The sequence below is a fragment of the Thamnophis elegans genome, chromosome 2 (genome assembly GCF_009769535.1).
Source record: "Thamnophis elegans isolate rThaEle1 chromosome 2, rThaEle1.pri, whole genome shotgun sequence".
NCBI classification, from domain to species: Eukaryota; Metazoa; Chordata; class Lepidosauria; order Squamata; family Colubridae; genus Thamnophis; species Thamnophis elegans.
In genome coordinates, this window is record NC_045542.1 from 13674572 (window position 1) to 13699310 (window position 24739).

The 24739-nt window shown below is 42.5% G+C and overlaps 1 non-coding gene across 1 annotated transcript; it reads left to right on the forward strand.

Moving 5' to 3' along the window:
• The first annotated feature begins 10930 nt into the window (after positions 1–10930).
• TRNAE-UUC lies at positions 10931–11002 on the forward strand. Its single transcript has one exon. It is a non-coding gene; the product is annotated as a tRNA-Glu (tRNA).
• Positions 11003–24739: the final 13737 nt, after the last annotated feature.

A 24739-nucleotide genomic window follows, 5' to 3' on the forward strand; every position in this document is an offset into this window, starting at 1 on the left:
CCACCCCCCATCCCCCCAAAAGTAGACAAAACAGAACCATATAATTTTTCCAGATAATTGGGATCAGATTTGGCTCACTGGAGAAAGGTGATGTTGCCATGCCTGTAGTCATTTAGGGCCAAAGCACAATAATCTCCTTTGAAATGAAAAGTGTCTTCTTAACAGCTGAGATAAAACATTCCACTTAGAATGTCAAAAAGCCTCTAGAAATATAGACAACAAAAAGAGAAAAAAGAGCCTCTGGGGATGTATATCTTAGTCTAAGAATTTGTATGTTCTCAATGGATTGAGATGGTATGGCTCACACCTCCCCAGAGGAAACATAAATTTAAACATCTCACACTTAAGCCAATGCAAGGGGAGATGCCCTCTCAATGCTGATCAATGTTCACTGTATGGAGTTCCATAGATATATAGATAAAGTTCCATGTCTCATCTCAAGCAGGATGTTCAAAAAATTATAAAATAAAGAACAGTACTACTTAATAGAAGACTTTATGAATTAGGATTAATTCACTGTAACTGAACAGTGACTGGCCAAAAGTAATTTTTGGTTGACAATATCTGATTTTGTCTAGAGACAACAGATCTGGATAGCCATAGTCATAGTGAGAATAATTCTGAAACATTTTTAACAGATTGTTGAAAAACTGTGTTGTCATAATCTATGTAACAAAATGCTTTGGTATGTTTTAATTTTTTACAGAAAAGGCTCTTGCCTTATAAATCTACAAATCAATGAATTAATAGTTTTCTATATTCCAGAAAGGGAGACTAGAATCCTGGCAGGTATGATTTCTATATATATATGTATCGGGACATTGACAGTTAGATAATATCAAGCATGGTCAGGTTAAAATATGATTAATAAATAATACATCCAAAAAGTGATAAAATTGCTAAAGGCAAAATTGAATGGTGGAAACACTACCAAAACCATCAATATCTAAATTATATCTGTTACACGATGCATTGCTGGGATTATTAATCTGGATGTAAACTGAACTGGACTGAAAAAAAGAAAATTGATAACTATTCAACATGCATTACATCCCTCTGGTAAGGGAGAAAAACCAACATTAGAAATTACGTTTGGTCTGGACATTTCCCCCCTATAAATAAATACCCAGGCAATGCTGGGTTATCAGCTAGTAGTAGGTAGATAAAAATGCCACTTCCACTCTAACCCTCTGGCTGATTGTGTTACACTGTAATAATCTACTGTAATTTACAAAACCTTTTTGTCACTAAACCTCTGACTTGCCAATGTGATAATCTGTGACCCTGCTGGCAATTATAGCCAACATATATGCAGTACACAAGGTTTGGGAAGATAGCTTGAAAGTATATTAGCTCTGTCTGCATCTGCTTATCATTGCTTATACAGAAATTAGTCCTGTTAAATCCATATTATAGCGTGGCTTACAAACTGCAGAGTTCCTACCCAACATACTAAACCAGAACTGAACAAACCATCTTCTTAAATGCCCAAAGGCAGTAGAAAATCGACTTGACCCAACAGGGCAATTTTTCATATTTTTATAAACCTGTCACAAAATCTTCAAGAGTATATCCTGTAGACAAGGAGCTACAGGAATTATTCAAGAGGTGAAAACAAGCTGTGCTTTATGAATGTGAATGAGTTTTGGAGAAGGAGGTAAACACGGCCCTCAAGAAGAAGAAAAACAAAACAGCTCTTCAAAATGCACCTCAAGTTCCAGTGAAACAAGAAGGATTAACTCTTAGAAAGATGTGGTCACACTCAGCAATCCAGAGTGGAGAATACAGGGTCTATTCAAACAAATCCCAATTACTATAGCAAGAATTCATGGTTGCTTTTTAAAGTTTACAGAATGCTTAGAGGCGACCGGATTTTGATGCAATCTAACCTTACTAGATTGCAAGTTAGGTTTATATACATGATCAACTAGAATGATGATCTTCAAACTAAACGAATGTAGATTGCAACTCCAGACAATTATTTGCAGAATATCCCAAAATCTTCATAGTTAATTGCAAGAAGTAGTAAAATTGCAAAAGTTCAGGGTCATCAAAGTCTGTTTTTCAGTACAGGTAAAGCTAAAATTATCAGGGATAAAGTTTCCAATTTTTTTGTTTTAATTTTATAAGCCATTGTGGCACAGTGGTTAGAATGAATTATTGCAGGCTGCTGATTGCCAGCAGTTTGATTCTGCCAAAGCTTGAGAATGAATCAGCCTTCCATTCTTCCAAGGTCAATAAAATGAGGACTCAGATTATTGGGGGCAATATGCTCTCTCTGTAAACTGTTTAGAGAGGGCTGTAAAGTAGTATGTAAGTCTAACTGCTATTGCTATTTTCATTTTTCAGAAAATGTTAATTCTCCCCTAAGTCTGCCAATTTTAGTTAAATATGACTATGGCCTTCCAAATACTGTATGTAGCTACTTAACATCATAACTGTCTCCTTACCAGTAATGTAAACAGTGAAGGGGAGGGAGAAATCTGTTAAATTGTTTGACAACATAAAACAGTGCAGAACTGGGGAATGGGTTTCTCTTCTCAACCAGGATATAGATCCACTAAGAAAAGGTGATTTTAGCACTAATTGTTAATTAACATACAAAATGTTTCATTTTGGGATTAATTAAACAGTGAAAGACTGTGCCTTGCCTTAGATTACTACAGTTGTCTGTATTCAACCTATCCTCCCCTCAATGTACCCCCGGTCCACCCCAATTTAAATCCTATATCATTCTGGTTGCTCCATGCATTTCACAAAGTGAGCCGCATCTCATAAAAGCTTACCCTTCTGAATAAAATTTCTCAGTTGGAAAAGTTGCTGCCAGGTTCCTGAGGTATTTGCAGAGCTCTCCTCCTACAAAGTCTACGCAGCCTTCTGGAGAGAACTTACCAGTGGCATCATATTCTGCAAACTGTCAATGATGAAAGACAAAAATGAACATATTGGATGATCAAACAATAACTGAACACGATGTGCAATTGATCCAATTGGAAAGCCAGTTGGACCAATCTGACTTATCAAGGACTGTATCTTTATTAGACTGCCCAAAACATTTAAATCCAATGACTGTTCTCAAATGCAGAAGCACATTCATATTAGCAAGTTTCAATGCCCTGTAACACTGGTTCTGGAAAGCATTTCTTTTTTTAAAAAATCATACAAACTAAGATCCTGCCATTGTAACGATTGAGTCAACAGCCCATGTTTGTTATGCTGTACTTTCCATATGGTCAAAAGTGCCTATCTTCACATCTATTGGAGTACCCAGGGAATTATGACTTATTTTATATACAATTACTCTGGTTAAACCAGTACTATACAGTTTAGTTTCATTCAATATGGCAAAAAAAAAATAGTTGCATCATCTGTAAAACCCACATAATTTGTTTGCTCAACGATTGCCTATTTATTAAAGTAGGTGAGGTCAAGAAACAGAGTCAGCCGACACTTGTGGGTGTTCTTTGTTGTTGTAGAGCATTGTAGCAGTGTCAAGAGAATTTTTTTTCCTACTACCTTATGCCAAACAAAATTTAAGGTGGGGTTATTTTGAAAATCTTTCTCACTCTTTTTTCTTTCTTTCCCAGTGCTAAGTAATCTTCGCTCAAACTCCACCCTAACATTTCATTTATCACATCTCCATTTCCAAGGTCAGATCTACATAGCATTACAAGTAGTCATAATGGTATGTTTGTAAAACATATTCACTTGAAATAGAAATCATTTGTTAATCTGCAGACTCCTCATCTGTGACCATACAACTACACCATACGAAACAAAACAGAAACCGAGTTCTTTCAGTATTGTCCCATCCTTTCAGGAACTTTTGGCCTTTTGCCAAATGAAAATCTCTGCACCACATCTCATAGTGTTGGCTGAAGAACATCTTTGTGCTTATACTTTCCAATAAAATGGGTGCATTTATTTGTCAATATTTACTGTATGGATGTTGTTATTGCAATAGTTTTTCATCATAATGGCTTTATTATGTGTTACGTTATTTTTGCTGAAGATTCAGCTCTTCATTCATACTTTCCTTTGTTATGTGATTCTGTAGGCAGTTATTGGTTTACTTAGTTTACAGCTTGCTTCCCCCCCATGTTAAACCAGTAAGATAAATTGTGTAATATGTCATACATAAAGAAACAAACAAATAAGGAGGCTCATGATCTGTACGCTTTTAAAATAGTAGCAAGTATGGGCAAAAAAAAATAGCCTGCAACGCTGTGAAGACTGAATATTGTTATGGATGCTTGCCTTGCTCCTTGGTCGAAGCAGGAAGGCATTGAGGCAGGGGTGGGTTCCTGCCAGTTCTAACCTCTTCTATAGAAGAGGTTCCACAAATCTACAGTGCCGTTTAGAGCTGGTTCCAGCTCCCTCCCCACGCTTGTCCGCCCATCATCAAGATGAAGAGCGAGAGGAGGAATTGGAATGTTTGGAATGTTTATTATAATTTATAGGCCGCCCTTTTCCCTGAGGGGACTCAGGGCGGCTTACAAAACACGGGAAAGGGGGTACAAAGACAAAAGACATAAGACAGTACATAATATTAAAAATAGAGCACAACATTCATTCATCATTTGGGAGGGGACAAACTCAGATTTTTCATCCCCAGGCCTGACGGGATAGCCAGTTCTTGAGGGCTGTGCGGAAGGCCTGGGCAGTGGTGAGGGTGCGGATCTCCACGGGGAGATTGTTCCATAGCGTCGGAGCTGCAACTGAGAAGGCTCTCCTCCGAGTAGTCGCCAGTCGGCACTGACTGGCGGATGGAATTCGGAGGAGGCCTACCCTGTGCGATCTGATGGGACGCAGGGAGGTAATTGGCAGAAGGCGGTCTCTCAAATAGCCAGATCCACTACCATGGAGCGCTTTGTGAGTGGTAAGTAGGACCTTGAAGTGCACCCGGAGATCAACAGGTAGCCAGCGCAGCTCACGGAGGATCGGTGTTATGTGGGCGAACCGTGGTGCGCCCACGATCACTCGCGCGGCCGCATTCTGGACTAGCTGAAGTCGCCGGATGCTCTTCAAGGGCAGCCCCATGTAGAGCACGTTGCAGTATTCCAGCCTGGAGATCACAAGGGCTCGAGTGACTGTTGTGAGGGCCTCCCGGTTCAGGTAGGGCCGCAACTGGCGCATCAGGCGAACCTGAGCAAATGCCCCCCTGGTCACAGCTGACAAATGATGGTCAAAACTCAGCTGTGGGTCCAGGAGGACTCCCAAGTTGCGGACCCTGTCTGAGGGGTATAAATTTTGTCCCCCCAGCCTGATTGATGGAACATTAGCCAAATTATTGGGAGGAAAACACAACAGCCACTCGGTCTTTTCCGGGTTGAGCACCAGTTTGTTAGCTCTCATCCAGTCTTTGACAGCCTCAAGGCCCCGGCTCATCACTTCCACCGCTTCATTGAGTTGGCACGGGGCGGACAGATACAACTGTGTATCGTCCGCATACTGATGGTATTTTATCTCGTGCCTCCGAATGATCTCGCCCAGCGGTTTCATGTATATGTTAAATAGTAGGGGGGATAAGACCGAGCCCTGCGGCACCCCACAAGTAAGGGGCCTCGGGGACGATCTCTGCCCCCCCACCAACACCGACTGCGACCTGTCCGAGAGGTAGGAGGAGAACCACTGCAAAACAGTGCCGCCCACCCCCACCTCCCGCAGTCGTCGCAGAAGGATACCATGGTCGATGGTATCGAAAGCCGCTGAGAGGTCAAGGAGAACCAGGATGGACGCATAGCCTCCATCTCTGGCTCTCCAGAGATCATCGGTCAATGCGACCAAAGCGGTTTCTGTGCTGTAACCCGGCCTGAAGCCAGACTGGAAGGGGTCAAGATAGTTAGCTTCCTCCAAGGTACGCTGAAGCTGGAAGGCCACCACCTTCTCAACAACCTTCCCCACAAAGGGGAGGTTGGAGACTGGACGGTAGTTGTTAAGAACTGCTGGATCCAAGGATGGTTTCTTCAGGAGGGGTCTCACCACCGCCGCCTTCAGCGCGGTGGGGAGATGCCCCTCCCGAAGAGAGGTGGTAACAACCGCCTGGATCCAGCCTCGTGTCACCTCACTGCTGTTGGCAACCAGCCAGGAGGGACACGGGTCCAGTATACAGGTGGAGGCACTCACAGCTCGCATAGCCTTGTCCACATCCCCGGAGGCAACATCCTGAAACTCAACCCAGAGATGGTCTGCCAGATCATTCCCTTGTGTCTCGGCTGGATCTGCAGGAGTGGAGTCCAGGTCCAATCGAAACCGAGCAACTTTGTCCGCCAAGAACTGTACATACTCCTCAGCCTTACCCTGTAAGGGGTTCTCCATCTCCCTCCTATTTAGGAGGGAGCGGGTTATCCTAAACAGGGTGGCTGGGCGGGACTCGGCGGACGCTACCAAGGAGGCAATGTGTGATCTTTTGGCTGTTCTTAGAGCCCGAATATACTCCTTGGTGCAAGATGTCAACAGTGCCCGGCTCGACTCGGACCTATCGGACCTCCACAGGTGCTCTAGGCGTCTCCTCCGGCGCTTTATCTCACGGAGCTCCTCGGTGAACCAAGGAGGCCTCCGTGGGCCGCTGACCCGGAGGGGCCGTAGTGGCGCAATCCGGTCCAGAGACTCTGATGCTGCCGAGTGCCAGGCAGCAGCAAGAGTCTCCGCCGAACTGTGGGCGAGAGCATCTGGAATAACCCCAAGCTCCGTCTGGAACCTTACTGGGTCCATAAGTCGCCTGGGGCGGAACCACCTGGTCGGTTCCTCCTCCCTACGGTGGGGGTTTGGCCTCCGGAAGTCTAGCCTCAGTAGGCAGTGGTCTGACCACGACAGGGGAATGATCTCATTTCCCCTCAGACCAAGATCATAACTCCACTGCTCCGAGAGGAATACGAGGTCGAGCGTGTGACCCGCTGAGTGGGTTGGGCCTCGAATTACCTGGGTCAAGCCCATGGCTGTCATGGAAGCCATGAACTCCTGCGCTCCATCAGAGTGTTCACCGAGCGAAGGCAAATTGAAGTCCCCCAGAACCATAAGCCTAGGGAACTCAACTGCCAGCTCGGCTACTGACTCGAGGAGCGAGGGGAGGGCTGCTGCAACGCAGTTGGGAGGCAGGTACGTAAGCAGCAAACCCACTTGACCCTTGAGGTCCAGCGTCACCAGTAGGGACTCACACCCGACAAGCTCCGGAGCAGGGATCCTACGAGGTACTAAAGACTCCCGGATTACAATAGCCACACCGCCACCCCTTCCCTGGGCTCTCGGCTGATGAAGCACCTGAAATCCATCTGGGCACATCTCTACGAGGGGGACTCCTCCCTCCGTGCCCAGCCATGTCTCAGTAATACATGCCAGGTCTGCGCCCTCGTCTGTTATCAAGTCCCGGACGAGGGGAGCCTTGTGAACTACAGACCTGGCATTTAGCGACAACAGCCTGAGGCCAGGGTCCTGACTACTCGCGCCATCTGACCTTGGAGTGGGACTCATAGGGCCGGAAGGAGGGATCTCTGTGATATAGCGAACCCTCCTTCCCCGGTAATGGCCAGCCCTAAAGTCCCCGCCGTATCTGCCTCTCCCTGTTATGACCGCAATGCTCCGACCCTCTCCCGTGGATGTAGTTCCCCCAACCACCCCGGTGGCCCCCGCAAATCCCACCAGGTCCTCCGAATCATACATACTCATTCACTCACTCAAACAATCCCCACGTGGTGATTAAAACACAAAAATACAACAATAATAATGATAAAAAGTGGGATCATTCATTCAATCTCATACATACTCCTAACATATCCCAAACACAGTAAGAAAAAGATAGAAAAAGATAGAAAAAGGAAGAAAAAAATAGAATTGCGCACTTATTACGTTGTTAAAAAGCGAGTCCAGATCGAGCCAAATGGCTCTCCATAATTAAAGTAATTAAAATAGATGTTGTGATTAGCGTCCAGTTATAGTCCGGAGAAGGTATACGGGGGGGTAGTTCGTATTCCCCTCTTCTGTTGGTCTGGATAAGTCCAAAGAGTCCGGAATAAATAAAGGGGATAGGAGGTCGTCTTCCACCAGTGCTGCTCCAAATAGAGTTCCCAGGATAATAGTGGTAGGTAATGATGCTGATGGTACTCGAAGCCAAATAAAGCTGAGCTAGCAGGTCTGGAACCAGATGGAACTGAGATAGCAGGACCAAAGACAGATGGAACTTGGCTAGCAAGTCTGGGTAACCAAACACCACAATCAGATGTGGCTGGAAATTAAAAACCCACCATAAGGGGGCGCCAGATGGTACGTGGAAGACACAAGGCAGAGCCTCACCGAAGCAAAGGGAGGCAGGAAATAAAATGCATCCAGGGAGCCACCTGACTGGGCAGGGATAAAGAAGGGAGGAGGCAATGCTGGGAGGGAAGTAAGGCTGGATGGAAAAAGGGGCCATCCGGAGGGGCTGGTGCAGCGTCGGGGGAAGCCACCCATCCACTCTGCTCAGTCCCCACACTGCTCCGATACGTTCTCTCTCCCTCCAAGATGATAATGGTCTCACACAGCCCCAATGAGGCAGTTCAATAAGCCTGGTAGAAAAAGTTCGATAAGCCAGGTAGAGAAGCCAGGTAGAGAGGCCAGAAGCCACCACCGTTGCAGCCGGCGTGATGTTACTCCTCCCACCGCCAAGTAATGCAAACAGCTCACGGAACCCAAAACCCCAAAGTTGTAGAGCCCGGGGGCGTCCAGAAACGGCGACCCCTGCAAGGGACTGGGCTGGCCCTATAAATTCTCTCTCCTTCCAAGACGGCAATAGTCCCGTAAAACCCCAGTGCTGTGGCTCAATAGACCAAAGAAAATCGCCTGGATCGAAAAACGCTGACACGACGCCGCCCCCCCCCCCCACTGTCGGATAACGCGGGCGGCTCGCAGTTCACAGACCTTCGAGATCGTACTGTCCGGGGTCGCTCAGAAACGGCGACCCCCGCAAAGGTTTGGGCTCCTCGGGTCCCCTGGATTCCGGACATCCCCGGAACCTTCTTCGGGTGCATAAATTTCAGGGTTTTCAGATGTTTTTCCAGCGTTTGCTCTCCTTATCGTCTGGAGCAAAACGCCTGGGCGCCATCTTCCGTTCTCGCACACCAATGGAAAATTCTGGGAGTTGAAGTCCACAAGTCTTAAAGCTGTCAAGTTTGAACATCCCTGGGTTTTTTTTCTGAAGGGTTACGAGTGCAAGAGTCTTGTAACTTGACAGCTTTAAGACTTGCACGCTTCAATGCCAGAGTTCCTGAGCCAACATGACTGGAGGAGGAATTCTGGGAGCTGAAATCCACAAGTCTTAAAGCTGTCAAGTTTGAACACCCCTGGGATTTTTTTTCCCTAAAGGGTTAGGGGTGCAAGGGTCTTGTAACTTGACAGCTTTAAGACTTGCGTGCTTCAATGCCAGAGTTCTTCAGCCAACATTTTGGTTGCTAAGCAAGAGCATTGTTAAGTGAGTTTCACCACATTTTACAAGTTGGCCATGCCCACCCGGTCACATGGCCAGCAAGCCACTCCCACCCGGACACATGGCCGGCAAGCCACTCCCACCCGGTCACATGGCCGGCAAGCCACTCCCACCCGGTCACATGGCCGGCATGTCACTCCCACCCAGTCACATGGCCGGCAAGCCACTCCCACAAAGCAGGCCACACCTAAAGAAGAGGTTCTAAAAAAATTTGAAATCCACCACTGCATTGAGGTCAACACTTGTTGAGGTAAACTAAGCAAGATCTTAGGTGTCCAAAAAGTAAGCCAAAATTAAAAAGAAATGAGGGGAATGAAAAGGAACATCAACATGGTGCCTGTAACCTAAATTACATTAGTCTTACTAGGTGACATGCATATCTTTTTTCATTTCACCAGCCCTTCCCTCATAACCTCTCACTTCAATAAATGCATAAATATAAGATTCCCCAGAAGAGCAAATCTCCCCAGACTAGTCGAGTTTCTCCTGGAAGCTCTGGTGCCTATTTATTACAATCAAATCCCACATGTTTTCTAAGAGCTTAAAACAACATACATTGGTCATTCTGTTCCTTCTATTATCCTCAGAACCAGCTTGTGAGATAAGGACTAAAGGCTATTAGAGAGGGATCAAAAAATTGAACTTAAATTTCCCATATCTCTGTAAAAGTACAGGTAATCCTCAATTTACAACTGTTCGTTTAGTGACTATTCAAAGTTACGACACTGAAAAAAAGCGACATGATCGTTTTTAAACTGTTGCAGTATCCTTTGGGGTTACGTGATCACAATTCAGACACTTAGCAACTGATTCATATTTATGACGGTTGCAATATGCCAGGGTCATGTGATCCCCTTTTGGTACCTTCTGACGAGCAAGGTCAACGGGGAAGTCAGATTCACTTAACAACCATGTCACTAACTTAACTGCAGTGATTCATTTAACAACTGTGGCAAGAAAGGTCATACAGTGGGGCAAAACTCACTTCACGACTGTCTCACTTAGCAGTGAGCTCAAGGCAGCCTCCCTCAGTAACCAAGAAAGAAATCACTCAACTCCATTTTGCAGAATTAAGAGTACTTTTACTGGTCATGAGTAGATAGGCAAAGCAAGATCTGAGGCAAAAGCGTGCGTAATCATAGATATCAATTTGAAAATTATGTCATTGTTGACACTCTTTTATTGCTAATGTAGGTTCTCAAAAATAAACATTAAGTGGAAAAATACTGCAGCTGAAAAACTAGTCTTACTGATGTTGGAAAAAAGTAATTTCATATAAATGGAAGCCTATGTACAATTTTTTTGTCATAAGTACTAAGAAAGTTAAGCAATTAGTGTGTCTTCTCCTCCCCCCCTTCTTATCCTTTCCAATAGTCGACATCTTCCTTTGCTTATTCAAACATCTGCTCACTCTAGTTTTGAGAGACCTAATCAACTACAAAGCACACAGTCACACAGTTTATCAAAACACCCTCCCATATGGTCTAGCGGTTAGGATTCCTGGTTTTCACCCAGGCGGCCCGGGTTCGACTCCCGGTATGGGAAAGTTGGAATTTTATAAATTATATATAACTCCTTCTTAATGCTTCCCTTCAGGACACATTCTAGTGCCTGCTTATTATTTTCTCTTCCCTGGGCATTGCGATTCTTGAAAACAGAAATAATATTGGAGACTACAACCTTGCTTTGCAAAATATCAGGGTTTTTTTTTTTTTAACTTTTGAAAAAATAGCAGTTGGGGTAGGAAGCCTGGTAGATGTTAAAGGAGGTATTGGGGGGGGGGGGGTCCTGAAACCCCTGGCTCTAACCAGTAGTTTACATTAGCTGTTAAAGGGAGTGAGTCAAAAGCAGAGCAGGCAACAGGTGGCACTGAAGTGTTTAACATGAGCATGGTAGTAATTAAACTAAAGGAAGGCAATTTTATAGCTTAACCCTCCTCGCACTTCCCATAAGCCTCAACAAACAGTGCAAGCAGTGGGAAAAAAATGCTGGGTAAAACTGCAAATGGCACCTCCAATTTATAGATAGTCTTATTATAATTGAATTATAAATTGGAGATCCTGTTTGTATTGTTTCCTCGACACATTTTCCACTGATTGGGAATATGGACCATTTGTAGCAACCTTCCCTAATCTATTATTCTCTGGATAGATTAGATCAGATTAATTTTGAAGAGATCTGATTAGGAAACGCTGATCTGGGTTGTTTTTGTTGTTGATGCTTTTAGTAGTATTTCTTTTACACATGTTCTTATGGATTTCTTTTTTAATTGTAAGCCACACTGAGCGCCATCTAGTGGAAAAGTAGCCACAGATTGTCTATCAATTAATCAGTCAAACACTATTGACTGGAAGGTCTTCTATGAAATAAGTCATAGCAGGATAAATGTCTGTACCATCAAATAGAGGATATGTATGACCATGGAAGCTTGAAAATTCTCTTGCAGAAATATAATCACAATGAATTACAGTGATTTTGAACTGCTGATTAACTGTTTCTGTAAGACAATTATTGAGTGAGCAACTGTATACCATACTGCTAACTGCAAAATTTATATGTAACACAAAGTGATGTAACTTGCTGGGTTTGGGCTTAAGTTCCAAAACCCAAGGAAAAATGATTTTTTTAAAAAATAAATCACAAATCCTACTTATACTAACCGTATGTGAACCTAGAATACTGGCTTATCCCTGCTCTAATAAATACCAAGAGGTTAAAGAAAGCACAGATTGAGAGCTAGGTATTGATTTTTCCAACATTTACATAAGAACTGCTGTTTTCTAAATTCTCATATTCTGATGCTGACTTGCCTAGGAACTTGATATTTTCCCCCTATCCCACTAGATAATGATCCACCCTCCTTCAGTCAGGTTACATTTGCCATCATTCTTGAGAGAAAAATCCTGGCTATTTACTATTATTTTCAGAAAATCTTTATTTTGTGTCATCTTTAGCCTGGAATTGGATGACTCACACCCTGAGAAAGGGGAGATGAATGGAGAAACCTCACACATATGGCAGCTATTATAGCAAGTTGGTTTTAAATTACTCTATGCTACAGCTGGCTGTAAGGGGGAGCTGGTGGTGATGGGGAGGGGGCGAGTCCTAACATCCCTACGGCTCCCTACTAGAGAAAAAGGAATGGGGGGGGGACAATTCTACTTCCTGCATGCCCTGCAGAAATTTTTGGCCAGGAGTGCTATAATTCATTGACTTGTTCAAGAATGGGGGATGGGATCCCAGCGGGAACTCTAGAAGAGGAGAAGAAAATTAATGTTAAAGCTTCTACCAAAAGCAGAACAGCAGCAGCACTGTCTGGAAGGATGCTGGGAGTGGGGTGGGGGATTGAGGAGAACATCACTTGGTTGATTTAGTGTCCTTTGCAGATAAGGTGCTGCAAAAGAAAAGCAGAGCTGAAGCAATTTCTGAAGGCAAAATCAGCCATCATAATTTTAAACGCAGTAATAAGGAGGCACATCATAAGAGAGAGCAGGCAGGGCTTTTAATCAATGCTTCAAGCACTTAATGCGGTAGAACAATTTTGCCTGTTGACAACACCTAGGATTCCCCAAAATTTCGCTAATTAGAGCCTTCTTGATGGATTGGGATGATAATTCCCAGAAATTCCAGTCAGACCTGAACATACAGAGAGGGCAACAGGTTAGTTCCCAGTTTCTCTCTCTCTCTCTCTCTCCCTTCCCCCCTCCCTCTGTGTGTGTGTGTCTGTCTGTCTGTCACTTTCTCTCTCCCCCTCTCTTTCTCCCTCCCTCTCCCCCTCCGTGTGTGTATCTGTGCATCTGTCACTTTCTCTCTCTTTCTCTCTCTGTGTGTCTGTGTGTGTGTGTCTCTCTCTGTCACTTTCTCTCTCTCTTTCTCCCTCTGTATGTGTATGTGTGCGTCTGTCTCTCCCTCCCTCCCTCCCTCCCTCCCTCCCTCCCTCTCTCTCTGTATGTGTGTGTGTCTCTCTCTCTGTCACTTTCTCTCTCTCTCTCTTTTTCCCTCTCTCTCTCTTTCCATCTATCTGTCTCAATGACAGAATGCGGGAGATGTTACCAGCTGCAACAATACACAAAGGATGAAAAATCCTGAGATCTGCTAGGTAGATGAATCATTTTCAGTGTCTGCTTCAAGTCTCAGTATTCCCTAAGCCTGGTTTCTGCATCAGTTCAGCTCATCATGGTGTATTCTTTATTGAATATATTGTAAGAGGCTGATGACTGCACGACATCCTAAGCCAAAAACCAACAAAAACCATATAATGGTTTAGTGCGATGTGTGATCTATGTTGCAATCACCTTAGTGCTTGGAAACCAGATTCAGGAACTGCATCAGAGCCAGCAAGTCCCACCATGATACTAGGAAAGGAGGAGGAGGAGGAGAGTACTGGCATAATTTATTTATTTTTTTCTATCCAGTCTTTTGAGAAATTAAGATTACAAAATGTAATGAATTTTCCTTCATTTTATCCCAACCACAAATCTATGGTAGCATATTGGGCTTCAAGAGATTGATGGAACTAAACTTAAACAGCCCTTTTACAGGTGCCTGTATTATCCTCAGTTACAGTATTGAATTTCTGCATTATTCTTGCTTTTAATTATGTGCCACCAAGTTGATGCTCAGCGATGACAAGGATAAATTTTCTCCAGGTTGCTCTGTCCCCAACCTGGTTCCTCAGGTCTTGCAACAGTGTTGTACTGTTACAGGAATAAACTCAGTCATCTCTCCGATTTGTATTTACATAATCATATGGGACAGAAGTAACAAACTTTCGACATGATAAACTTGTTTGTATCAGATTTTGAATCTAACTTTCATGATTGAAGAAAAACATTTGAAATGCGCAACCTGTTTTAAGTATGGCCTTGTATTAGTAATTATTTCACTCTGCCCATGTTTTCTAACTAAAATATATTTTTACCCTTCCATGTGTATAAAAGACCATCATTTATCTTTGCCTCACCCCTACTGTATTTGCATCTGATCTACGGGTAAGGGAATCCATAAATATAACTGCTTCTTTTATTCTTGCACATAACGTCTGGACTTAAACTGCAATTGGATTAAATCAGACTGTCTTGCTTCAAACTAGTGTAGGAAGTTATCACCCAGCCCTCTCCCAGAAAAAATGAAATATCCTAGGAAATATTGAAAAGGCAGAATATTTCTCTGGATGTGAAAAGAAAGAAACATATTTAAAAAAACAGAATACCTGCCTGTAGCTTCCTGCCCATCCCCACTTTGTCAATGGGCCATTAAGAAGGCCAAGCTAGTCCACTTTACATAATAAAGGCTTCTCCACTTCAGCTCCAGTGGGATGGGATTAAAGCATGATAATATTGGCCCCAACTGACCATATGGCATCTGAGAACTCAACCAAACCTGGATTCAAAACGCAGCCTAGAGAGTTGTCCCTGCATGGCCCCATGGGAGTCTGACAACCAATCAGAATACATTTCTTACACAGGAACAGGAAACAGAGAGGTGGGACTGAACAGGTTATAAAAAGCCTAGCAAGCCCTTCCTCAGCCCTTCTCTTCTTCTCCACCAACATTGAAGCATGTGATCCCCCTTTTCTGTTCAGGAGCCATGTGGTCCTGTCCACCAATAAACCATCTTTCCAAGCAGCCTCCATGTCTCCAGTGTCTTTTTCCCCACTTGGAGCCGAACCCAGAAGGACATTTCTTTCATCACTAGCAACCCAATATCCACCATTAGACTGCAGCCTTAAATTTGCTAGCTTGGCTACTTCAACTCAATGACCTTATCTATTTATCCGGAAGCAAGCCTCACTTACTTTCGGAGCTTGCTTTTCTTCAAGTGAGCTTGCTTTTCTTCAAGTTAGTGTGCTTAGGCATATTTTCCCGGACATTAGCTTCACTGAGCACACCAGGACACCTTTCTGAATAAACATGGGCCTTTCTTGCCTGTCCCATTGAAATAGCAAGGGCTTACTTTCAAACAAACATGGGAAAGAGCTGGGCTTCTTAGCTGATCTTAAGCACTGTATTCAAAAATAACTTTACCCCCTCATAAATTCATATGGGGCTTATTCCCAAATAAAGACATTTCATAAGATGTGGGATTTCCCGCAGTCACATGACTGATCTCGTCATAAATCTGTTTGCAGCAGCCACACTAATTCCTAATCACAGATTGCACCACTTTAATCCTTTGCTTCCTTCCACTTCTTTTCCCAGCATACCCTTCCTAAAACCGCCTTCCTTAGAAGCTAAACTATAACCTAGATTTCTTAGAAGAAATGGAAAGAAACTGCCCATCCCCAGAAGCATCCTTGGGCAGCAAATCCAGCTTGATATAGCGTGTTAAGGCAATCAGGGAGCCCATGTGTTCTAGTCTCACCTTGAGCACAAAGCCAGCTGGGGGACTGGGCCACTCCATCTCTCTCAGAAAGAACACAAAAGACAAGCCACTTCTAAAAACATCTTTCCAAGAAAACTACAGACTAGCCAATGCAGTTGCTAAGCATCCAAAACTGACCTGAAGGCATACACAAACAAAAAAATTGGGAAGAGTTCGCATATTATTTACGTATGTATTAATACTATTTTGTACTGTGGGAAGTTATCATCCAGCCCTCTCCCAGAAAAATGAAATATCCTAGGAAATATTGAAAAGGCAGAATATTTCTCTGGATATGAAAAGAAAGAAACATGTTTTAAAAGACAGAATAGTTGCCTGTAGCTTCCTACCCATCCCCACTGTTAATTAATTCATTAAGAAGGCTAAGCTAGTTCCTTTTACATAATAAAGACTTCTCCACTGCAGCCCCAGGGGGGATGGGAGTAAAGGCATGATAATATTGGCCCTTTACTCAACTGACCACATGGCATCTGAGAACTCAACTAAACCTGGATTCAAAATACAGCCCAGAGTGTTGTCCCTGCATGGGCCCATGGAAGTCTGACAACCAATCAGAATACATTTCTTACACAGGAACAGGAAACAGAGAGGTGGGACTGAACAGGTTATAAAAAGCCTAGCAAGCCCCTCCCTCAGCCCTTCTCTTCTTCTCCACCAACATTGAAGCATGTGATCACCTTTTCTGTTCAGGGCTCAAACCATGTGGCCCTGTCCAACAATAAACCATCTTTCCAAGCAGCCTCCATGTCTCCAGTGTCTTTTTCCCCACTTGGAGCCGAATCCAGAAGGACATTTCTTTCAACAGTACCATCCCACTCAATCAATTCTGGGCAGTGAGCACACTAATATTAGTAAGCAAAAAGTGATCTCCCAAAAACATATCCTGCCCCAGTACAAAAAGAATCAAACCAGCATAAAATATAATAGTCACCCACTCTGATTAGATTAGGTATCCCAGTATGTTGTAGGCTTACTTTAAAAGAATTGCTTTTAAGTTCTTTTCTGAATATTATGACTCACATTCAACAATTTTGGCATTACCACAGAAAAGGCCTGTTTTCTGTCCCACATTCTTTGGGGGACAAAACCTTAAGCAGGCTGTTTCTAGATAACCTCACAGAAGGAACATAATCATTTGGGACAAGGTAGTCCCTAATATTTTAGGTCACAGTATTTTTACATAAAATATAACTTGTTCAATCAGCCACCATGCCTCATGGTAAGTTACAAACTATAGTGTGGAACCTAATGGAAAAGTCCATAGAAACACTATACACAAAACCAGATTGCACCATGCTTTTCCTTGATGTGCTAACCCAAATAAGTAACATAACTTTTTTAGCATAAATTTAAGAAGGGATATAAATCTAACAAGAATAAACTATTCTGCAGGCTGATACATAGTACTAACTTGTTTGAATTGTGATTTGTTGAATAATCTACAGTGATGATTCATATATTACCATGTTTATGAACCATAATATCTGGCTTATGTGAATTCAGCCACAGATTTAATATACTTATGGTTTGTTGTATGTTGTTTCAACATATACTATACATTATGCTTACCCAACACACTGAACCACAACTAGGCAATGATATTTTAGCATGGTGCACAGTGCAAAACAAACCTTTGTGATTAGTTAATGTCACAGAGACTCAGAATATTGGTGAATTAAACTAAATTCAGTTAACCAGGGGTAAATGTGTCATGAAAACATAGTTACACAAAATTCTTTAGAACATCCTTCTCCAACAGGGCACATACAAATGTGGTGGAAGTAAAACCCATCATTCCCAGCCAGCATGGTCATAGGCTCTACTGGCTGGAGATGATGAGCTTTGTAGTCCGTTACCTCTTAAAGGACCAGCTAAAGTACTCAGATTAGGCCCTTTGCTTTCTAAACCTGGGAGCAGAATCAAAATCCCACTTGATGGATATGTTTCCGATTCATTTCTTCTTCTGCCCACCAAACCTCTCGGCTCAGTAGAGATTCCTACACCCACTCCTCCATTTTACTCCACAGTCTCATTTAGTAAGAAGCCGTGTTTATCTCTTCCTCTAGGCTTCTTACGGTTTCCCACTGAGCCCCCTTCCATCTTCTTCCAAAGCCAGCCAAAATACTGAACCTCTCCCTGCTCCTTCGCAGAGCCCCCACTCCCACCCCAAACTTTCCAGCTTTCCAGGAAAAACTGGACGATCTCGATCACTCACAGAGGCTCAGCTACCTCAAAAAAAAAGAAAGAAAGAAAGAAACCCCATATAAAGGCCGTTGACTAGACTCAGGTTACAATTCCTGGGTGGCTCAGGTCTCCTGCTAAGGGGAAGGCGGGCCTCGGGGAGGCCACGGAGAGGGATGGGCCGAGGGAAGGAGGGAACTTGCAACATTGCCTTGCAGAATCACCATTTCCAAAGGCTTCCACGGTGACAAGAGGTTACTCGGCGTGGGGGCGGCTTTTTCCTTTCAGGATTTGTTTTGTTTTGTTTGAAAAGCCAGGAAAGGAGAATAAAGGAGAGGCCGAAGCTGCCCATCCAATGGCTAGGGGCTCCCCTTCAAGCAAGCACCCTCGCTCCCAGGGGTGGGAAGATCCGCGGTAAAACAAAACAAAACCCCCAAGGCCAAATCAAGAGTGTCGGAGGTGTGCTCCTATTGCCAGGTAAGGGCTTTCCGCTTCAGTGCAAAGAAAAAGGGAGGGTCGCAGGGCGCGGAAAGTTTGCACGGGCGAAAGCCAGCCAGCCCGCCCGCAGCTTGCTTTGAAACAATGAAAGTTGCTCCGCTGTAAATTTGTCTTAGCCACTCTGCCTGTTGCAGGGTAGAAAAGTCATTTCTCGGTTGTGGTTGTTGTTTTTTTGTGTGTGTGTGGGTTCCTCCCTCGGGAAAGAACTGCTCCCCAACGATTCCAAGTAAGTAGGAAGGGATGCTGGCTGGGTCTTCCTCCGCAGAACCTGGCCTGGCAACTCCCGACTCGGGAAGGGAGGAAGGGCAGGGAAATTCGTGTAAATTGAAAGGTAAGCCTTTGGAAAACGAGTCTTAACTCGCTTAAGGAAAATGCAGCTTTAAAAAAACGGCTTCAGTTCTGGTCCAGGAAGAAGGAAGGTATTTTGGTTTCATCAGGCATGGGACAAGAAATGGCTTCTTCCCAGCTGGTTGGAATTTTAAGAATCACAAGGTTGGTTTGTAAAAAATATGTTTCTGATCCTCATGGTTAGTAGAGAGGGGCGAAGATTTTCATTGCTCCGGTGATGGCACTATTCTGATTGGTGGTGGTGGGGGATGTCCATATCTGCATCCATCATTCCCTCAAACACTGAAGTTTCATGCTAACAATCCAAGTTTTCATCTTATTTATGTACAGTATATAAGGGTTCCTCTCTGTGTGTTATTTTTTTTCCAACAAGTGGAGTGGCTGACCTGTGTACAGCAATAAGATAGCATGAAAAGTAACAATGGAAGCCACACTTAAGAGTGGAACATGATTTGTTTGTTCATTGCATCTTTATTTGTTCATTGAAATTTATTTGGAAGAAAGTTGCCAGCTAGGCAGGATTTTTTAGGCATAGCTTTCGCTGAAGGTTAAAATCGAGCCAGGAATCACAGGTGCTAATTCAAAAGGTTAGGGTGTGTTGGTACAAAGTTTGAAAGTAATATGGCACTAACCATGAGGAAGAGGGTATTTATGCGATATATTTAGGCTGCTTGAGTGGTAGCACTTTAAATGTTGGTCTGCTGGCATGAAGGGAGTCCCTCAGCCATGGAATCCCATACACGGACTTTGAGCAAGTTGCTGTCTCTAAGCCCAGGTTGTGTCACGAGATTGTTGCTCTCGGATAAAGTAGAAGTCCTGTTGTTTAGAGGAGAAGTGGGATGTAAATGAAATCTATCAATAAATGAATATGCCCATTGGTCGGGCACCAAAGGAATCAGAGCTAGGCCTGGTTTCTTTTCCCAATTTTTTTATTTTTTATTCTCTTACATACCATTATAAGTATACATAATTGTACGTATACCAGAGCTAGGCCTGGTTTCTTGTGTAATCAGTATCTCAACCATTTTTTCATTGGCTAATTACTGCTGGATCCTGGGCTAATTTTTCAGATTTAAAAAATACTGTTTTTTACTATTGGGGGGGGGGGGGCTCTGGTCACCATGCCCATAAAAGAGAGGCCTCCATGAACAAAGGGAAGGAGAAGAGATGCTGTATCTAAATTAAACCTATTTAGGAGTTGCTGTAGCTTCTTCTTTTTGTATTTGGAGGCCAGAAAGAAGAATTAGCCTTGGATAAAACCCTCTTTCTGGATCTGAAGGACATAAGAAGTGCAAGCTCCTTAGTCTGTTACTTTATGCCTGTCTTTATGCCTTACTCTTAGTTTTACCTTTACCAGATTTACAGGCCTAGCTGAGTATATTGTCTGAACATGGATTTTCTCTTCTAATTTCCTACTCTCTTCCTTCTTCCACACGACCTTTCGCATGGCTGAATACACTCAGTATGAAGAAGACTTTAGCTCACTGAGTAGAGGACTCAAATAGTTGATACAAGTTAGGATAGCTGTTGATGTGAAGCGATTAAGTCAATTTTATTTTATTTTTTTCAAAATATTTGCTCATTCTAATGAGAGGTGAAATGGTCTAACGCAGGGATCGGCAAACTTAAACACTCAAAGAGCCATTTGGAACTGTTTCCCACAGAAAAGAAAACACTAGGAGCCACAAAGGTCCTAACCGGAAGCCCCCTGTTCAATTCTGGAGCTGACCGGAAGTTCAGTTCCCCCACCATAGAGTCTCCTCCTAGTGAGGCGTACTTTTTCCTCTACCTGTCATAACTGAAAACCCTATCAATTGTGGAGACAACTGGAAAACCCTCCCCTTGCCATAGAGTCTTCTCCTGGCACACTGTGCTTCTCCCCACACTCCCACCGGAAGCTCCTCTCAAAATTGTGTCACCGACCAGTGACGGAGCTGCAGCAGAGGGAGGAAAGAGCCACATGTGGCTCCAGAGCCGCAGTTTGCTGACCCCTGGTCTAACGTAAAGTAAGACAGTGGTGGATTTTTCTCCAGAAAGAGTAAACTATCCTGAGCTAGCCTTTATATTTATATCTATATATACTGCATGTTTTTTATTTGGCATCAGTCTTTTTCAGATAGCACTCCCCAGATGTGTTGGAAAACTCCCATCATCCCCATGTGTCATATGGTCAGAGTTCTAGTCCGGGGTCCCCAGCCCCTGGTCCAAGGAGTGGCACCGGTCTGCAGCATACCAGAAACAGGGCAATGCAGGTCACACACGAAACCCTGCCCTCTCTGGTCCACAAAAAACCACTCTCAATGGAACCGGTCCCTAGTGCCCAAAAGGTTGGGGGAAGGGTCGCTATTCTAGTCCAGCACATTGGAAAGATACTAGGTTGGGAACGGACACAGGCCATCAAAGGTCATTATTTTTCTTGAGAGCCAAGGAAAGCATTCCTGACCCCACATAATGAACATTCTATTTTTATTTGCCAGTAGTGAATATTATCTGGATCATAACACATCTTCCATGGTCCTCCATCATCGGTCAGATTCAGACTGAGGCCTTGGATGAATTTATCACCTTTAGTAATACTTCTGCTGCAACTCCTCAAACAACCATAAATTCGTAATTTAATCAATTGATATAAGACAGAGATAGATCTGTTACTCTCATAGCTAGGATTGAAGGAGAGGAATTCCAAGATATTGGAAAGATTTTTAGTTCAGGGTTTCTTGAATAAGTGAGTTGAAATTCTCAAGGTGTTGCAAGCAACTGAGAGAAGGACTCGCAACTGTTTTAAACTTATCTAGATTTGTGCAAGCGATGGAAGAGTTCAAAACCTGTTTAGGCTTTTGGCCTGCGCTGGGCAATTCACAATACTGCAGAATTGTAGAAGTCTTTCGTTGTGTGTGAGAGAAAATGTTCATTATTGAAAATAAATAGCATAATTATTTCTTGTCCATCTCCAATTCTAATAATAAGATTATTATTTTTGGGGGGGGGATTTGCAGGATTATTATTACTGCAATTTTACCATAACATTTGAGGTGACGAATATAATGATTCAAAGATAACCAAATAAATGCAAATCAATTTTTCTGTTTTCACCCTTCTCTGTATTTGAGAAGTAGTTGCCTTGGGGAGGGGGGGTGAAACAAATGTTCTCAAACATTCAGGTTTTCAAGTTTGACTTCATATTAGTGCGAAGGTTCATTTTTACCCCCAGATTCGAACTGTGTATGCTTTATAATTCCTCAATGCTTTGAAGACTGGCAGATTATGGAAATACCTCTTTGACACCTGCTCAAACAAACATGTAAAATATCAATGCATGCTAATAATCAAATACCAGGAAGTAACAAACGAGTGGCATTTTGTATTTGACCAAGTGCTATCAAACAGGAATGCTTAAAAAAATTGTATAGGATACATGTTTGTATGTACCGTATCATGCACAAGTATTCCTTGATTTTCTTATCTGTTTTTTTAACATATTTTTTATTTCCATTTTCATAACATACAGTCACATGTATACTATACATAGCCAGTAACATATAGTAATAAATCATCAATGCCCCCCCCCAAAAAAAGATAAAAGCCCATTGTTAGCCCTTGATTTTCAACTGGTTGCTTTGCAAGCGTTTGAAATTATGACGGATCTCCCAGAAACTACTTATGACCTATTTCTGCAGTTAGAGGGTCTGCTGTCCCATGGTCACGTGACTGCATTTTGGGTGCTTGACAATTGGTCCACATTTATGACTGTTTACAGGGCCTCCTAGTCAAGTGACCATGGTTTATAATGTTCTTTTCTGGAAAATGGCTTTCTGGTTTCCTGAAAAAAATTTCATGTAGCAAACAATGGGTTTGCTTAAAGACTTCAGCATTCACTTAATGATAATGAAAAAAGTTTGTAAAATCAGGTCTGGTCCTGTTTATGACTGTCATGACATGGCAGGTTCTATTTTTTTTAGATTTTAGATTTTATTGGGAATTTATATGCCGCCCTTTTCCCTGAGGGGACTCATATATTCAGTTATATAAATGAAGGGTTACCGGTATCTAAATCAGTATAAATCGGATAACAAAATTTGCAAGGAAGAATATTAAAAGGAATATTGGAAGTACATTGGTTTTCAACGTTAGCAATATCTGGTTTTGGGAGAGGTTTAGGTCTATTAAATAATTGTTGTGCAGGTTGCACATGTTGACTGAACACACCTGCACACACCCTACCTAAACATTTATTTTTAAGTTAAACTTAAGTTAAACAGTTTTCTCATCACCTTTGTTTTTGATTAATTGTAAGCATCTGTCATGAAATAATGCATGCAATAAGGAGATCTGGGAAAAATGTCAGTGGCATTTTCTCAATTCACCACCAGTGGTGGCCAAGTATTTTAAACCTCAGGTAAACTGAATTGATTTTATAAACATTTTACAGGGATTGGTTAGTAGAAAACCTTATGCAGTATGTATCTTAAGAAAACTCTCATAAGTAGACAGTATAAAAAACCTCCCTACATTCAGGAATGAAATCCAGCAGGTTCTGACAGGTTCTGGGGAACCGGTAGCAGAAATTTTGAGTAGTTCAGAGAACCAGCAAATGCCACCTCTGGCTGCCCCCAAGAGTGGGGTGGGAATAGAGATTTTGCAGTATCCTTCCCCTGGAATGAGGTGGGAATGGAGATTTTGCAGTATCCTTCCCCTGCCACGCCCAAGCCACGTCCACCAAGCCATACCCACAGAACCTGTAGTAAGAAAATTGAATTTCATTGGATACATTGTTAAACATTTCTGTAAGAAAATTCTTCTTCATTTAAGCTTTTCAGTGTCAGTTTTCATTTAAGCTTTTCAATGTCAGTTAGCCATAAAATTACATGCAGTTCACATGTCTCCAAAACTTGTTTTCCTTTCTTTCTTTCTGGCATTTTCTTTTTTATATATTTTATTTTAATCAACATTTTGATTGGCATTTTACCAGTTCAGCATCAGTATTTTCTAGTTTCTTTACAAATCATATTATAATTTCCACATATCCAGTTGACAGAAGATTTATTATCAATTATTCTCCCACTAGAGCCTGCAAAATGAAGGTTTGTCATCCAGTTTTTTTTTTCAAGTTAAGAACTTTGTGATATTTTTTTCAAGTAGAACTATTGACCAAATTTTATTCTTCAGTTGTTTAAAATTGCTAAATTACCCAACTATTTTCAATGCTGAGCAATTAATAATTTAGTTACCAAAGCTCCTGGCGACTGCCTTGACTAGTGCCTGAAGTTTTCTTGGAAAGATTTCAGAAGTGGTTTGTCATTGCCTGCTTCCTCAAGCCGAGAGAGCTGGCCCAAGGTCACCCAGCTAACTGTGTATGTAAGGTGGGACTAGAACTCATAGTCTCCAGGTTTTTAGCCTGGTACCTTAACCACTATACTTATAAATATTTTACCCCATATCCTTTCCATCAAATACATGTAAATTCATTGATCTAAAATTATTTTTTTTGTTTCTTTATAACATTGTTTATCAAAAACCTTTTCCAAAAATTTGATACTTTTTCATATACCCATGAAAGCCAAAAAGCTAATTCCTGTTGTTGTTTTGGGGTAATTTTGGGATATCTGGGCAATGCTTTATGAAGCATTTAAATGTCACTGATGCAAACTTTTCAAATTCTGTATAGTCCTCAAGAGAAACCGACAAATCTCTCAATCACTGTAATGCTTGCCATATATCAAAACTCTTTTCCAGATCAGTCTCCCGTGTATTTTTCAGAACTAGAGAAGAGTTTTCTGTACAGCTACCTATTTCCAGTAATAACATATATTTTGTTTTACATTGAGAAAGGTAACAATATTAATTTCTCAAAACTTGTTTACCGGTCATTTG